Below are 16,954 nucleotides of genomic sequence, written 5' to 3' on the forward strand. Positions count from 1 at the left end.
AAATAAATAAATAAAATCTTTAAAAAAACAAAACGGTAAAATGTAAGATGGGGTGAGGCACTGGTGGTAGGCTCTTATACAGTCTTTCCATGTGAAATGGTACATTATTTGAAGGTAAATGCTAATTACTGCAAACCCTAAGGCAACTGTTAAAAAAAAATTTTTTTTTACAGCATTAAATGGTTTAACATGCTGTCCTGGATTCTTGGGTTGTCGGTCAGCAACTTAACACTATTCCCTCTTCTATGCTCTCCCACGTATGGCAGCATCCGGAGGCCAAGGAACTACATTTTCCATCATTCCATGCCAAATAGGTTGCTAATTAAATTCTACCCAGTAATCTATCATTACTCACAGTATTAATGTTCTATCAAGTCACTGCGAATACCTGAGTTAGTGGATACTGACCCACTGCTCCCAGTGGAAATACAGGTTTAGGTTCTGGAAGAGTCTTTGAGCAAAACATTTTTTGAGGACTGGTCAATATATAACCTTGTTTTATGTGTGTTTCTGTTGAAAAATACCTTATTTAATATATATCATTGATTCGTTAGCATTGAATTCATGGTCAACAGCCCTATGAATCTGGCCTAAATGAAACTTATCCAACACGCATATCTTCTCCATAAGGCACATCACAGCCTCTTCGGCACTACACCTGGCCATTTGAAGTAGCAAAGTCACCCAAAAAAGCACAAAAATGTGACAAACACAGCTTTAACTAAACCACAAACAGGACACTAGTTTACAGTTTGAGAACAGAAACAAGATGTCAGAGCTTCACCTTGCTATAGCCCCTCTACCTTGGAAAAGGTGCATTGGGTGACTCAACTTTCTTGCTTATCTGTACAAGTCCGTGAATCCCCGTGAACAGACCCTGAGTATTGATTTGGGGGTTATGCATACATTTTAGCAAGTCAGCAAACCTGCAAATAGGGAACCCACAGATAACAAGTATCTCCTGTTTTCGCAAAAGACTCAGAAGGCCAAAGGGAGACAAAAAGCCGTAATCATTACTGCTTGTCCCCAAACAGCAGGCAGACACAAAGGGCAGAGCAAGTGGACATTTTCGGGGCCACTGCCAGGCACTTCCCTGAGAATCACCTACCTTGGTCTTGCAGACAGGTGTGCCCACTCACCGCACTTTCTCATGCTCTGGAAGTTCGAGGAAATCTGAGAGCTGGTATCCGGTTTGCTCTTTCAACTCTGCCAACTGTTTTGTAAGCGCCTCGTCTCCAGAATGAAATCCGTTTCCATCTGAAATGGAGAGTGCCATCTGCTTTCCTGGCCAAACCCTGACTAATACACGTTCTCTTTAAAAACCTACAGCTCGGAGGAAAATTGGAATACATCTGAACCGTCCAACTACGTGCAACTTTTCACAGCTAGGGATTTGCCAGTAAGGCTGGGTGTGACCTAATTCAAACTCAAGGGCTTTGCAAGTCATTTCAGCCTCCTCCTCCAGGAGGGGTGTGTGACTAGAGAAGTGCTTTGTCTTCAAAAGTGCTGTCCCACTTCCTATTTATACTTTCCTGGGTAAACCCTTCTCTGAGGCCACTAAGACACTGCTACAAGGATTTGTGGGCCAGTGACTTATGAAGGCAGCACCTTCCAGGAGGGACCAGCGAAGGCAGTGGGGGAAAGCAGGAGAGCAAGGTGAGCACCCAGCCTGGTCTAACTCTGCCCATGGGGGAGCGGGGGCGGGGGCGGCGGGGTGGGGGGGGGGGGGGAGAGGCACTGGTATGTAAATTACGCTTTGGTGTTCCTCCTGCCTCCAGGCAGGGGAGCTGATGTTGCACACTCCAAATTCCCAGGTGTGGGCAGAGCACCTCCTGCAGTCCCAAGACCAGCCTCTGAAGAGGCTCTCACCGGGCCACCTGTTTGTTAAGTTAGCAGCAAAGGCAACAAAGTTAGAGAAGAGGCACCTAGAAACTATGAAAAGGATAAGAGCTGTGGGGAGGGGTGCCTGGGTGGGTCAGTGGGTTAAGCCTCTGCCTTTGGCTCAGGTCATGATCCCAGGGTCCTGGGATCGAGCCCCACATCAGGGATCTCTGCTTGGCAGGGAGCCTGCTTCCTCCTCTCTCTCTCTGCCTGCCTCTCTGCCTACTTGTGATCTCTACCTGTCAAATAAATAAGTAAATCTTAAAAAAAAAAAAAAAAAAAAAAAAAAGCTGTGGGGAAAACCCACGGTGTCTGCCCCACTCTTTCTTTCATGAAATGGAGAAGTCAAGACAGCTGGGTGATTAAGCCCCAACACTCCGACTTGAGTTCAAATCCCAGCTGCGGCAGATGCTGAACTGACCCCTAATATCCATTCTTTTTAATACAAAAGTTCTGATTGTCAGCTAGGCTGTGGCTGGGCATAAAAGCCAGATTGCCCAGCCTCCCTAAAAGCCATGTGTGACCAGTGTGAGGTGAGCAGTAGCTTGGGGTGCAACTTCCATGAAGTATCTTTAAATGCAGGGAAGCCCTTCTTTGACCTTCCTCTTTTGGGGGGGGAGGGTAAGTAGGCTCTACTCCCAATGTGGGCCTGGAACTCGTAATCCTGAGATCGAGTCGCACAGCTCTACCAAATGAGCAGCCAGACACCCCAACCCTCCTTCCTTCTGTTGCCTGAAGCATAGTCCTGAAGGCTGGTGTGCAAGCAGCCATTTTGAGCCATGACGTGGAGACAGAGTTGCCAGACTGAACAAATTAAAATATTTTATTTTATTTTTTATTTTTATTTTTAGTGATTTTATTTATTTTGCGCGTCTAGGTGGCTCAGTCAGTTAAGCGGCTGCCTTCAGCTCAGGTGGTGATCCCAGGGTCCTAGGATCAAGTCCCACATCAGGCTCTCTACTCAGCAGGAGATGCTTCTCCCTCCCCCTGTTTTTACTCTCTCTCTCTGTCAAATAAATAAATAAAATCTTAAAAAAAAAAAAAAGAAAAGATTTTATTTGTCAGAGAGAGAGAACACAAGCAGGGGGAACAGCAGGCAGAGGGAGAAGCAGGCCCCCTCCTGAGCAAGGAGCCTGACTTGGGACTTGATCCCAGGACCCTGGGATCACAACCTGAGCTGAAGGCAGGCGCCTAACTGACTAAGACCCCCAGGCGTCCCTAAAATATTTTATTTTAAATTAATTTTTATTTAGTTAAAAGAATGTTAAGACCTTAATTTTAGTGTTTCATTTAATGATTTAATATGGCACAGCACAGACTTATAAAAAAATTCATCATTTGAAATTATAATTTTTTAATTTTTTTAAAGATTTTTGTTTATTTACTTAACAGAGAGATTCACAGTGAGAGAAGAAACACAAGCAGGGGGAGTGGGAGGGGGAGAGATAGGCTTCCCACTGAGCAGGGAGCCCGATGCGGGGAGCCCGATGCGGGGAGCCCGATGCGGGGCTCCATCCCAGGACCCTGGGATCATGATTAGCCTAAGGCAGACGCTTAGCGGCTGAGCCACCCAGGCACCCCTGAAATTACAGTTTAACTGGGTATCCTGTATCTTATCTGGCAACCCAAGGCAGAAACCGTATGTCAGAGAAAGCAGAGTAACAAGATAGTGGGAATCTACGTCGATTATGAAGCCACCATACCAGAGTTAGACTGCTTACCTCCAAACTTCGTGTAAGAAGGAATATTTACCTTGGGGGCGCCTGGCTGGCTCAGTCGGTAGAAGACGTGACGCTTGATCTCAGGGTTTATGAGTTCCAGCACCACAATGGGTGGAGAGCTTGCTTAAAAAAATAAATAAAACAAAATGAAAAATAAAAGTCTGAAGCAAATATGGCATTTGGTACAGCTTGGTACTGAATTGTTAAAAAAAAGAAGAAAGAGGGCGCTTGGGTGGCTCAGTGGGTTAAAGCCTCTGCCTTCGGCTCAGGTCATGGTCCCAGGGTCCTGGGATTGAGGCCCGCATCGGGCTCTCTGCTCGGCGGGGAGCCTGCTTCCTCCTCTCTCTCTGCCTGCCTCTCTGCCTACTTGTGATCTCTCTCTGTGTCAAATAAATAAACAAAATTAAAAAAAAAAAAGAAGAAGAAAGAATATCTTGTCTGAGTCAATATCCCCCCAGCCCTGTTCCCACACTCTTCCCCTACCCGCCCCACCCCTCCGCAGCTGAACCCAATCCAATATCACTGGCCTTGCCACTAACATGTTAGGTGACCCTGGGAAAGTAACCTAACCTCAAGATTACTATCCATTCAATGGGGGTGGTGATGATAATCCACTCCGCAGGAGACTGTTATGAAGGTGAAATGTTGCCAGCATTTCCAGTGGCCAGATAGGGCTGGCAGTGTGCAGGAAAGTGAGGTGGTATTGATTCAGTGGGCTCCATCTCTCACTTGTAAATCATCCCCAGTCCTCCTTCCCTCCCCGGGCAAAATCCCTGCCCCCAGTCTGGCCTTGCATCGTTGCCCTGGAAGACCACATTCTACCTCCTGATTTACAGAAACTGCCCCTGGGCATCGCTGCCCCTGGGCACTGCCTACGGAGGCAGTGGCTTCTGAATCTATTTCCTCTCAGTCATTTTTGTAGGGATTGCCAAAAAAATAAATAAATAAATAAAAATTTAAAAAAAATACAAAGAAACTGTGACTGAACGTGCAACCTCAAGTCTTCAACAGATAAATCTTTCTATCTTTGCTTGGAATTAGACACAAGAGGAAAACCTCCCGTTGCGTTCTCACCTTCCCTCTAAATTTAGAACTCTGAAAACATTGTTCATTATGCCAGATACTTGGTGCCTTCCTTGTGGGCCTGGAGGTTGAGAACGGAATCGCGACACTTCCTTGCCGAAGAAGAGCGTATGGAACGTTAGACAGCAATCCCTGGGGACACAAGTACTCTGGGGCGAGATTCTGCCTGCGGAAGAACTGGCTGAACCAGGGTAGGAGCTCAGGCCTTGCTCAGTCCCTCCGACAGACTGCAGGTGTCCGTTTCCAGCATTCCAACGGGTCTGGTACTGGTCCATTTGAAGTCAAGTGAATTCTACGCCAAAGGCAAGGGGAGAGCCCACCCAAGTCTGGGTGGGCTGAAATCTACAACTTGTAGATTTCCTCCTGTCAGCGTATTCTAATGGCCTGATTAGCAATTCTATTGTATTTAATTTGCACCCAGGGTAATTCACTGTCATCCAGAAGAGCCATCAGCATGAAAAATGGCACCAAAATTAAAAACCAATAGTCAAATTTCAGTTGGAATGAGCTCTCTTGGCATAATGATGAAGCGGGATTGACTGGAGTGGTAGGTCTGGCCCGCGAGGTGCGAGCATGTTAGCTGCGAATAGGCTGCCGGGAATTCGAGCCAGGGCCGGAAACGAGCAGCCAAATTAGAAAATCGAGAGAGAAAGATGTGCTGGTCCAGACCAACAGTCAAGCCAAATGCCTGCTTGCCATCTCTTAGCTCACTGTGGTGGTTTCAAAATATGTCCCCCAATTCTTTGACAGTCCTCCCATCAAAATGTGGAACACTCTAGCCCCTTCCTCGGAAGATGAGCTGGACTTCCAGACTCTCATGGAATGAACAGAATACGGCAGAAGTGATACTACATGATTTCCAAGACTAGGTCACAAAAGGTAATACAGTTTCTGTCTGGTTCTCTTTCTTGGAAGACCTGGGCTGAGGCAGAAGGGGTCCTGCTGTCCTGGTCTACCATGTTGGAAAGGCCATGGGGAGAGGCCACCTAGACATAGTGAGGGAGACCCAGAGAACCGTAGCTGGTCCACCCCTAGCTGTGGGAGTCTTCCCAGCCCAAGGATCAGACGTGTGAGTGAAGAAGTCTGTGATGACTCTAGGCCCAGCAACCGTGTCACTGCAACCTAAGACATCTATAATCAAGAACTGCTTGGCTGAGCCCAGTCACACCCCAGATTTGTGAGCGGCGCACATGATTGTTACGGTTTTAAACCACTGTTCTGCAGTTCCTCATTATGTGGTAAGAGCGAAGCAGAACACCCAGCATCCTTAAGTATTCCTGCCTCTGTCCCCTGTCCCCATTGGTTCCTCTTTGTGCCCACAGGGATCCCGTCAAGGGCACCCACCCCACATCCAGCCTGACACCCAGTTTACCCACTGTCTCCATCAGCCCACCCAACACTAAGCAAACAAGCCAGGACTGACAAGAGTAAATCCTACCCCCGCCCCTTTCTGGAATTTTCACCTAACCATGTGTCATGTAGCAAGGACAAGTGTCTCGCCCATTTGGGAGGCATCCCCCAGTTTGGATTATACTGGGGAAAGAAATGGTCTGCCCCCCATTTAAAGAAACTCAGAACTGAGCTCCTCTCCCTGATACCTCCCCCAACCCGAGCAGCCAGGGGGCCCCAAGACTTTGAATCTCAAGAAAATACAATAAAGAGACAGGGACAATGACACCATTCATGGCAACATCATGGGTCCAGCAGTGAAAATGTCCTACAGAGGCGATGGGTGGGGGATGCTAGCAAGTTAGTCCTTCCCCACCCCCAAGAGTGTTTTTAGTTATGAGTCCTGCTACCCTCCCAGGTCTGGACTATCTCATGTCTTCCAGAAATCTCTTTCCTATTGAAGTTGGCGATCATTGGTTTCAGTTGCTTGAAAGAAGCAAGACTCAAAGCACCAAGAAGCCTGACTCAAAGCACCCTCACTCTAGCTGCGCCCAGAATATGAATCTAAAATTAGCAAGAGGCACTGAGCTCCTCCAGGCCCCCATCAGGGAGGTCACCAAAGCTACAGGGGTCCAAGACCACAGTGAGCCGTGGTACACATTCCGTTCACCCCACTGGCTTTGGCAGAGAAACTAACCAGAGGTAACCTTTGCAAATTATATTCATTAAAGGGTCATACATCATTATGCAGGATTATCCAACATAAAAGTAATGTATTCTATCTAGATTAAACCTTCCTGTTAGTGCACACACAACACACACACACAGACCCACACACGCACATTCCTTTGGGGTAGAGGTTAAAGGCCACGGTCCCTTAGCCTCTAGGAGAGTACCTAAGAGAGTCCAATATTGGTGTCAAAGGCCTGTGGGGCACACGCCACCATTGTCGCTGCCCACAGTTCCCTCCCTCTTACGACCCAGTGCTTCTAGGCCCAACTTTCAAATGGCAAGTACTTGGCATTTAAGGACCAGATTAAGTTAAGGACCAGACACAAGCTGATAGATAACCACCCCAGGCTCATCTCTTGGGTGGGAGAGCTTGGGAGCCCATGTTCCACACTGTCCCCTCGATGGAAATGACTCTTTGTTGCTCAGGCTGCCATATGGAAGTCCTACAGACTGGGGGGGGGGGGGGGGCGCGTTTAAACAAGAGACATTTATTTTCCCACGGTTCTAGAGGCTAGAAGTCCGAAGATTAAGGTGTCAGCAGGGTTGTTTTCCCCTGAGGTCTCTCTCCTCGGTTTGCAGAGGGCCACCTTCTCCCTGTATCCCTGCCAGGTCCTCCCTCTGGGTGTGTCCATGTCCTAGTCTCCTCTCCTTATGGGGACACCAGTCAGAATGGATGAGGGGAACACTGATGACCTCATTTTAACTTCATCACCTCCTTATAGACCCCCATCTCCAAATACAGACGCATTCGGAGGTCCTAGGGGTTAGGACTTCAACAAATGAATTTGCCAGGGACACAATTCAGCTCCTAACAGTTGCCCACAGAGCTACCGGGTCTGCTCAGGCAGCCCTTACTAGCGGTCTTCTGGCAAAACCCTGGTCCCTTCCGCTCTCGAATCTTTGTCTCGTGTTGCTTCTAGGAGAACCCAAACTACGACAGTATGGCCACTCCCTCCCTCTTACCCTGGGCCGCTTCCACTGTCCCCTACGCTGGATTCTTGTCAGGGCAACTCTGGGGTCCCCACACCGCCTCTCACAACGCTCAGGGGCTTACACTCCGCGGTGGAGAATTCCCATTTTGTGATAGGTTTCCCCAGCAGCTTTGCTGTTCACGCCTCGGCTGTGATTGGCTGCATGTAAATTAGTGAAGCCTAATCCATTGATCCTAGGTACGATTAGTGTGCGCGTGGGACACTTCCCGCTCACCCCAGGCGAGCTGTAGGTTTGATATGGGTATGCAAATTAGGCAACCTAATTTGTTGATGCTGATAAAATGCAGGACCCAGCAGCCTCCCTGTGTGGCGTTGATAAGGTACTGAGGCTGGAACCGGGATTCGGAGTCCCAGTTCACTTGCTCACACGCTCTGGAAAGATGACCATCTCAGCACATCCAGAAGCCAGAACGTGCCGGCTGAGAAACGGTGAAGGAGTCAAGACAGCTAGGAGCCTGGTGGCATTCCCTGCTTTTGTATCAGTGGCTCCGGTGTCACATGGCCCCAGCCTGCTAGTGTGACCCCACTGATGCAACCAAGAGACTCTTCCACAACACTTCCGCCTCTCTATTGTGTCACGTGATCCAGATTAGAAAATACGCCCCGCCCCCCCAATCAGCTCCTCTGTCAAGCTTGCACAGTGAAGGGAATGGGAGCTGTCCTCATCATCCTCAATATGTTTCTTTTTTTTTTTCCTTCAATTTTTTATTTTTTTAAGCTTTTATTTATCTATGACAGAGAGAGAGAGCGAGAGAGGGAACACAAGCAGGGGGAGCTGGAGAGGGAGAAGCAGGCTCCCTGCTCAGCAATATGAGCTGATGCCACTACATTTTGGGAAGGTGTGTCACACAACACTAGTGATCAGGACACCCCTTCGTTTCTAGAAAAAGCGATTCGGGGCTTGATCCCAGGACACTGGTATCATTACCCGAGCTGAAGGCAGACGCCTAACCACCGAGCCACCCAGGTGCCCCTATTTATTTTTTTTTAAAGATTTATTTATTTTAGGGGCATCTGGATGGCTCAATCAGTTAAGTGTCTGATCTCACGGTCCTGGGATCCAGCTCTCCGCTCATCAGCGAGTCTGCTTCTCCCTCTCCCCTGATCTCTCTTGCTCTCTCTCCAAAAATAAATAAAAAATTTAAAAAGATTTTATTTATTTGAGAGAGAGAGAACACGAGCAGGAGGAGCAGAGTGGGAGGGAGAGAGAGCATCTCAGACACCTCGATGAGTACAAGCCCCACATGGGGCTCGATCTCACAACCCTGAGATCAGGACCAGAGCTGAAACCAAGAGACCGGGTTCCACCAACTGCGCCACCCAGGATCCCCTTCACCCTCAATATATTTCTATTTTACTCCAGAGGGCTCAGGATCTGTGCGACTAGAACTAGAGCCCCAGCCTCTGGTCTCTGTGTCTGATCCTCTCCCAGGTAGCCCTGCACCCCACTTTGATAAACGCTCAGCTGGCAATGCTGGGACAGCCCCGCCTTGGCGGGGGGAACAGCGTGGGTGAAGTGGGTGAGGAGGGGCCAGATCCTGGCTGGCCTGAATTCACCTCCACCCCAGTGTGGTTTCCAGTTGTGGCTTTTTCTCCAATCCTGACCTTGGCTCCTAGAGGCCCAGGTGTTTTCAATTGCAGTAGTTGGGGTGGGGGCGGGCAGAGAGGTCCTATTCACACCAGATCTCCAGTGTAGCGGGTGGAGGGGCAGGCTGTCGCCAAGCTGAGCTGAGAGCACTTTGGTGCCTCAGATGGATTTATTCAAAGTTCATAATTACCCTGAAATCTCTTAAAATGAAAACATGATTGAAGAATTAAACCTGGTAAACAAATTAGTCAGAAAACCCCGCATAGCAAATGACAAAATCCAAAGATCCAATCCAGCAAATGAATGGGGCTGCGTGGTAACTGGCAGCCGGGGCTGCAGGCAGACCCCATGGTCCTGGCAGGGGCGGGACTGGTGTCGCTGGTGTTGTGGGGGAGGTGGGGCAGCCTGGGCCCCCGGGGCAGTCAGCCCGGTGGCCAGAACCTGGGGAGGGATGGGGTCGGGGGCCCGCGGTCTGCAGCAGCTTCATGGGAAGTGGTCATGGCCTTTGCCGTGCTCAGGAGCCCTGTTCTGGGGAGAGGGGGGAAGCGGTGGGAGGGAGGTGGGTGTGCTGGAGAGACAGGTGGCTGGTGGAGGCCTGGCTGCAGCCTCAGGCTGCAGGGCTCTGTCTGTACGTGGGCTTTGGGGAGGGACAGTCTCTGACGCCAGGAGAAGCTGGTTCCGTTTTCTGCGCTCTTGCCCCCACCTCACCTCTGATTGGGGAACCACTGGGAATTGGGGGGGGGCTGTGTGCTTGTTCAGACAGGACATGTTTTCTTTGTCTCTCTCTGAGTCAGACCTATTTCTCGAGAACTACTAACCCTCAACCCCTCCCATTTGGGGCTTTTTCTAGAAACGAATGGGTGTCCTGATCACTACTGTTGTGTGACACACCTTCCCAAAATGTAGTGGCATCAAACAGCCGTTTTCTGATGCTCAGATTCTGTGCACCAGGAATTCACAGGAGACGGCAAGGACAACTTGTCTCTGCTGCTGGAGTTCTGGGGTCTCAGCAGGGAAGGCTCCGTGGCTGGGGGTGACCAGACAGCCAGGTGGTTGGAATCATTTGGAGGTAGGGATGCTGTTTCAGCTACAGCTACTGCTCAGGACACACCTGCATGGGAATTCTCCCCTGGCCTGGGCTTCCTCCCAGCCTGGCAGCCTTGGGGCAGTGAGATGGCCCACAGGACAGCTCAGAGCTCCCAAGAGGAATGTTTCTGTAAAAAGGGTACATGCTGGGATGCCTGGGTGGCTCAGTCGGTTAAGTGTCTGCCTTTGGCTCAGGTTGTGATCCTGGGGTCCTGGGATCAAGTCCCCCATCGAGTCTCCTACTGGGCTGCCTGTTCAGCAGGGCATCTACTTCCCCCTTCCCTCTGCCCCTCCCTATTCCCCCCTTTCCCCTGCTCTTGCTCAAGCGTGCGCGGGCACACTCTTTCAAATAAATAAGATCTTTTTTTTTTTTGAAGGCAAATTCTGCATTGCCTTTTCTGATGTGCCACTGGAAGTCATGCAGCACCACTTCGTCACACTCTTTTGGTGGCAAAAATGAGTCACAAGCCCACCCAGATTTGGGGGGTTCTGTGATGTCACCTTGCAGTGGGAGGAGTGTCAAGGAGCTTGTGGGACATTGTAAGACCAACATGAGGAGCTTCCTGCCGCTCCAGCTCTTTCTGGCCAAACTGCATCATTCCGCGGACAACAGATCCTTTTTCTTAGGTTCAGACCCCCTGGCCCCACTCTTCCCAGGTGTAGGAGGGTGGATGGCGGCCTCCCAAAAGCTATGTCTACCTCCTAACCCCTGGAACCTGGAAATGTGAGCTTATTCAGGACAAGAGTCTTTGCAGATATAGCTAAGAATCTATCATCCAGGATGACAGAAGGTCATCCTGGATGTTCCAAGTGGCCCCTGGATCCAATGACAAGTGTCTTTGTAAGAGACACAGGGAGGAAGGACACACATGCAGAGAAAAGACCACGTGACACTAGAGGCCGAGATTGGAGGGATGCGGCTACGAGCCAAGGAACACTGGGAGGGGAGCCACCAGAAGCCGGAAGACACAAGGAGGGATCCTTGCCTAGAACCATCCGAGGGAGCACAGCCCTGTCTGCCACCTGGATTTCAGACCGCTGGCCTCCAGAACTGTCTATTTCTGTCTTTGTAAGCCCCCTGGTGTGTGGTAACTTGTTACAGTGGCCCCTGGAAGCTGATACACCATCCATGGGACCTTGGCCAAGTGGCCTTACTTCAGGGAGTCTCTGCAATGGGGATAAAAATAGTATCTGCCTCCCAGGGTTGCTGGGCAGATTGGTGAGATCACCTGTGGGAAGTGCTTAGCTCAGCAACTGGCGTAGCTTGTAGCTTCACTATTAAGAATCAAGTAGAGGGACGCCTGGGTGGCTCAGTTGGTTAAGCAGCTGCCTTCAGCTCAGGTCATGATCCCAGCGTCCTGGGATCGAGTCCCACGTGGGCTCCTTGCTCATCAGGGAGCCTGCTTCTCCCTCTGCCTCTGCCTACCATTCTGTCTGCCTGTGCTTGCTCTCTCTCCCTTTCTCTCTCTGACAAATAAATAAATAAAATCTTTAAAAAAAAAAAAGAATCAAGTAGAAGCAGGTGGGGGCCTATTTAAACAAACAAACAAACAAACATTAGAAAGACAATGGAATGAAACAAAGGCAGGTGGGGGCACCTGGCCGGCTCCACTGGTAGAGCAAGGGACTCTTTGATCTCTGGGTCATAGTTCGAGCCCCAGGATGGGCATATGAGCCTGCTTTAAAAAAAAAAAAAAGAAAAGAAAAGAAAAAAATAGGAAAAAGAAAGAAAGGAAGAAAGAAAGAGAAAGGCAGAAAGACAGACAGACAAGTGGTAACCTATTCTATTCAACGGCTACCTGCCTATGTCCCTTTTCACATCACCTGCCTCCAACCTTAGACTCTGGACCCTTTAGTCGACTTTGCCTGTGACCCGAGGACCCACCCTTTTGTGACATGGTCTGCCCCATCGGTTCTCTGTCTTCTGGTTAGCTCCCCCCTTTCCCGTCTTTCTCCAACGCTGCTTCTCTGTGCCCTTGACCCCACGCTCGCTGACATGGGGTCTGCTGCCTGGGGTTCTCTTGGCCTCAGAGATGTCTACACCATCTAAACCCCCCACCTAGACTGGGAAGGTCTGCAGGGCACTAGCTCTGCTTTTCCCTTTCAGCTACCATTCCCATATAGATCAAGAAAGATTGGCCACGAGTTGGCCAGTATCCAGGCAGGGCGGTGGGATCATGGGAGATCGTTATGCTGTTTTTCCTATTTCTGTGTTTGTTTGAAATTGCTCATAACAAAGCCTTATAATAAACACATGGTGACTGTGTAGCGGGTCGGGTTCCCCAGGAGGCAGACTCTGAGGTGGAGCTCAAGGTGTTCATTAGGGTGCTCATGGCACCGACCGCTGCAGGAGGGAATCGGGGAGCAGCACGGGGCAGAGGGAGGCGCCTTTGTGGTGCTGCCCCTGCACCCCAGGGGAGCCCTGAAGCTGTTCTTGTACAGTTCTGGAGGTCAGATATCTAAAATCAAGGTGTCAACAGGACTGCCTTCCTTCCGGAGGCTTCAGAGGAGAACCTGTTTGCTTGATTTTTTTTTTTAGCTTCCAGAAGCTCCCCGCATTCCCTGGCTCTTGGCCCCTCCTTCCATCTTCAGAGGCAGCAGGCTTGTGACTCTGACCTCTGGTTCCCTGGTCACATCTTCTGTGACTGATCCTCCTGTCCCTCTTACAAGGGCCCTTCGTGATTCCATTGGGCCCACCCAGATAATCTAGGACAGCCTCCCCAACTGAAGATCCTTAATTTAATCACAGCCGCAGAGTCCCTTTTACCACGTAAGGTGACAAATATATTCTTGGGTTCCTGGAACGAGGATGTGGACCACTCTTCAGCCTACCACCGACTTGTCCAGAGGTGAGCCCAGGGAACTAGATCTTTTTACCCTCATATTGAAAGGTCGCTGAAAGATCATGACTTTGACTGAGGCACTCTCTCTGTAACTGAGGCAGCCCCTGCAGGTGCTGACAGCCAGAGGCTATCCCTGAAAACGCCCCACAAACTGGGACAGCAAGTGCTTTCTTAAAGGGCAATCTGGCCAGTGGATCATGGGGTCCACCACAACACTCCACCCCCAGATTCTAGCACAGCAGTGGGCACTAAGTAGGCTCTTCATCTCGACTTTGGGTGCGTAAGTTGCCACCTAGATGTTCACACTCAGAGGAGTCCCCAGAAATGTATCACAATGACAACAGCACCCAGTGATCAAACACATGCTACCTGCCAGGCCCCACGCTCATCACGGAACTTGCATTACCTCCTCGAATGCTTACCCCAGCCTACTACTCTTCCCATTTGTTTGTACAAAGAAGGAAACTGAGGCTTGGGAAGGGGAAATCCTTTGTTCTAAGGTCACATGGCCACGGTAAAGGGAGGACTCAAACCCACATCCTTCTAGCTATCCAGCACCATGACTTAGTCTGGCTGAAGTGACACAGTGGTAGTAGAATGAACTGGACTCCAGGAGATCAAAAGGGTCCCCTCCTCTGTCACTAGGCCTTACCATGTCAGTCTGGGTGTGTCCTCACTTGACCCCGCCATAACCCCTCCATATGGAGAGTGGTCCATCATCCCATCTCCACCCCCGCAGCTGGTGTGGAGAGCTGTGTGGAAGTATGGCGACAAGAGATTCTCATGTATTACTGGTGGGCATGTAAAGTGGAAGGGCCACCTAGAAAACAGTATGGACGTGCCTCGAGAGGTTAAACATAGAATTACCACGTGACTCAGCAATTCCACTCCCAGCTATATGCCCCGAAGAGTCACATGCCGGGGCTCCAACAGAGAGTTGCACACCCACCGCATGCCCAGCGGATTTATTCACAACAGGCAAAAGGGAGAGGCAACCCAAATGTCCACGGATGGATGAATGGATAAACAAAAGTGGTCTGTCCATCCAAAGGATGTTATTTGGCCTTACAAAGGACTGAAACTCTGACACAGGCTCCAATCTGAGTGAACCTTAAAGACATGCTGCTAAACAGAAGAAATCAAACAACAAAAGACAAGTAGCGTATGATTGTGCTCCAATAAGGTCCTCAGAATAGGTGAACCCATAGAGAAAGTCAATGAGAAGCTACCAAAGGCTGAGGGGGAGTGGAGGTTATTGTTTGACGGGTATGGACTTTATGTTGGGGATGATGAAAATGTTCTGGAAATAGTGGTGATGATGGCACAACAATGCATGAATTACTTAATGCACTGAATGATACACTTAAAAATGGTTAAAATGACAAATCTGACATTACATATATTTTACCGCAATAAAAACAAGAGGGATTGTGGATGCTGGGACAAAACTCAACACCGTAAACTCTCCTACTACCCCTAACCTCAGAGCAAGTGTCCCGGTGGGTCCTTCCTCGTTCATCTCTCCTTTTACTCCCAAGCCTACTTCGCAGGGAATGCAGCAAGATGGCAGAATGCCTGGTCTGTCTTCGACTGCATCCACGCCGGCATCCATCTTGGCCACAGCTAGGCCCAAGGCCTCTCCGGCACAGTGGTGCAGATCTAGTCAGTTGCTGAAGAGCTTGAGAAATGTATACAGTTGGAACAGATGTGGTAGGCACCTACGCATACGCCCTCAGTACTTGCCTTTCACGCCTCTGGCTCTTTGCCTTGGTATTTCCCCCGGCTGCAGGAAAGGCTGGGAGGACCAAGGAGTCAGCACCACTAGGGACGACCCTTAACTAATGACTGATGGGACTGGAGAATAAATCCCCCAGCTCCCTCACCCCTCGGGTAAATTTGACACTTACTCCCCGAGGGCCTGGCAGGACCGAGGTGACTTTCCGTCTGCTTATTATGCACTCAGCCTCTGCTGCTTTCTTTCCCTTCTCTGTCTCGTTCCACTGTGCTTCTGCTGGTGTCTCCAGGGATCACCCTCCAGACGAACTCCTTGAACTCAGGGTCTCCTTCTGGGGAGCCCAAACTAGGAAAAAGCATAGCTCAGAGACCATATCAGACTTGATCAGACGAAATCGCAGAAAACAGATTATTTCTGTGGTTGCTGTGTGAAGCCTGGGCAGAGAACCCATCTTCAACTGCCAGGGGAAGAAAAAAGATGGGCATTTTTTTTTTCCCTCCTTCATTCTGTTTCCCCTTCTCCTTTCTCTCTTCAACTTCACGTTTGCTCATTCCCCCTGGTGCCCTCCACAGAACCATGTCCACTCGTTCCTGAATTATTTATAGTTCTCTGCCTTTCAAGCTTCTGTTCCTTCCCACAGGTTGTTTCCTCTGCTGAAATGACCCTTCCTCCTTTGGCCAACCTGGAAAACTACTATTTGGCCTTCAGAACCCAGTTCCAACATCACTTCCAGAAGCCTTCCTCGACTCCTCCCATCACCTCTGTGCTTCTTCACTCCGTGTTGTAATTTTCTCTCCCTCTACCCCATACACAGTGAATTCCTTAATGGAGATCCTGCTGCCTTTTTTTTTTTTTTTTGAGAGAGCAAGCAGGAGCAGATGGGAGGGGCATGCAGAGCAGAGAGGCCGCCCAGAACCCTGGGATCATGACCTGAGCCAAAGGCAGACACTTAACTGACTGAACCTCCCAGGCACCCCAATCCTGCTTCATCCTAACAAGGGCAACGTACAATGTTAGCACACATTGGAAAATCAATATTGAAATTTAGTATTGCTTACTACGTTTTATTCTGCATGAGAATTTTGGAAAGTCGGTATTGAAAAGGGTGGTACTTTTAAAACCCAAATCACTACTTTGCTCAAAACCCTGTAGTGGCTCCCCATTTTACTCAAAGAAAAAACCAAGGTCCCTACAATGGCCTCCAAGAGGTTCATATAAGAATTTGTCCTGTTTCGGGGCGCCTGGGTGGTTCAGTGGGTTAAAGCCTCTGCCTTCGGCTCAGGTCATGATCTCAGGCTCCTGGGATCGAGCCCCGCGTCGGGCTCTCTGCTGGGCGGGGAGCCTGTTTCCTCCTCTCTCTCTCTCTCTCTGCCTGCCTCTCTGCCTGCTTGTGATTTCTCTCTCTGTGTGTCAAATAAATAAAATCTTTAAAAAAAAAAAAAAGAATTTGTCCTGTTTCTTATTTCTCGGCCTTCATATCCTATTCTCTCTCTTCCTTGGCCCCAACCACACCCACCTCCTGGCTGCTCCTGGAATACTGCTGGTGATCCTGTCTCTCCTGTCTCAGGACCTTTGCACTGTCTGTTCCCTCTCACAGGAAGTTTCTTTCCCTAGAAAATTGCCTGGCCTACTCTTTTACCTTCTTCGAGCCTTTGCTCTGATGGTCACCTTCCTGATGAAGCCTCCCTGAGCCCCGTAGGGGAGGGAAATCACTTTTCCCTTTACCTTTCCAGGCTGAGACACCCCTGTAACAAAAGACAGATTAAGAGGAGAAAAACAGAGCCCGTTCATGAGACTTACAGCTCCTGTATATATGGGAGAGACCAAAAAAAAAAAAAAAAAAAACACACACACACACAAAAAACACAACCCCAAAACCTGACTAACTCCAAACTGGCCCAAGC

At 49.5% G+C, this 16,954-nt stretch overlaps 1 long non-coding RNA gene across 1 annotated transcript; it reads left to right on the top strand.

The window, feature by feature from the left end:
• Positions 1 to 1,540: 1,540 nt before the first annotated feature.
• Positions 1,541 to 16,361, top strand: LOC125092455 (uncharacterized). Its single transcript, XR_007124933.1, has 3 exons — positions 1,541 to 1,656; positions 5,436 to 5,564; positions 15,691 to 16,361. It is a non-coding gene; the product is annotated as an uncharacterized LOC125092455 (long non-coding RNA).
• The last annotated feature ends 593 nt before the right edge of the window (positions 16,362 to 16,954 follow it).

The sequence above is a fragment of the Lutra lutra genome, chromosome X, assembly GCF_902655055.1.
Source record: "Lutra lutra chromosome X, mLutLut1.2, whole genome shotgun sequence".
In the NCBI taxonomy this organism is placed as follows: Eukaryota; Metazoa; Chordata; class Mammalia; order Carnivora; family Mustelidae; genus Lutra; species Lutra lutra.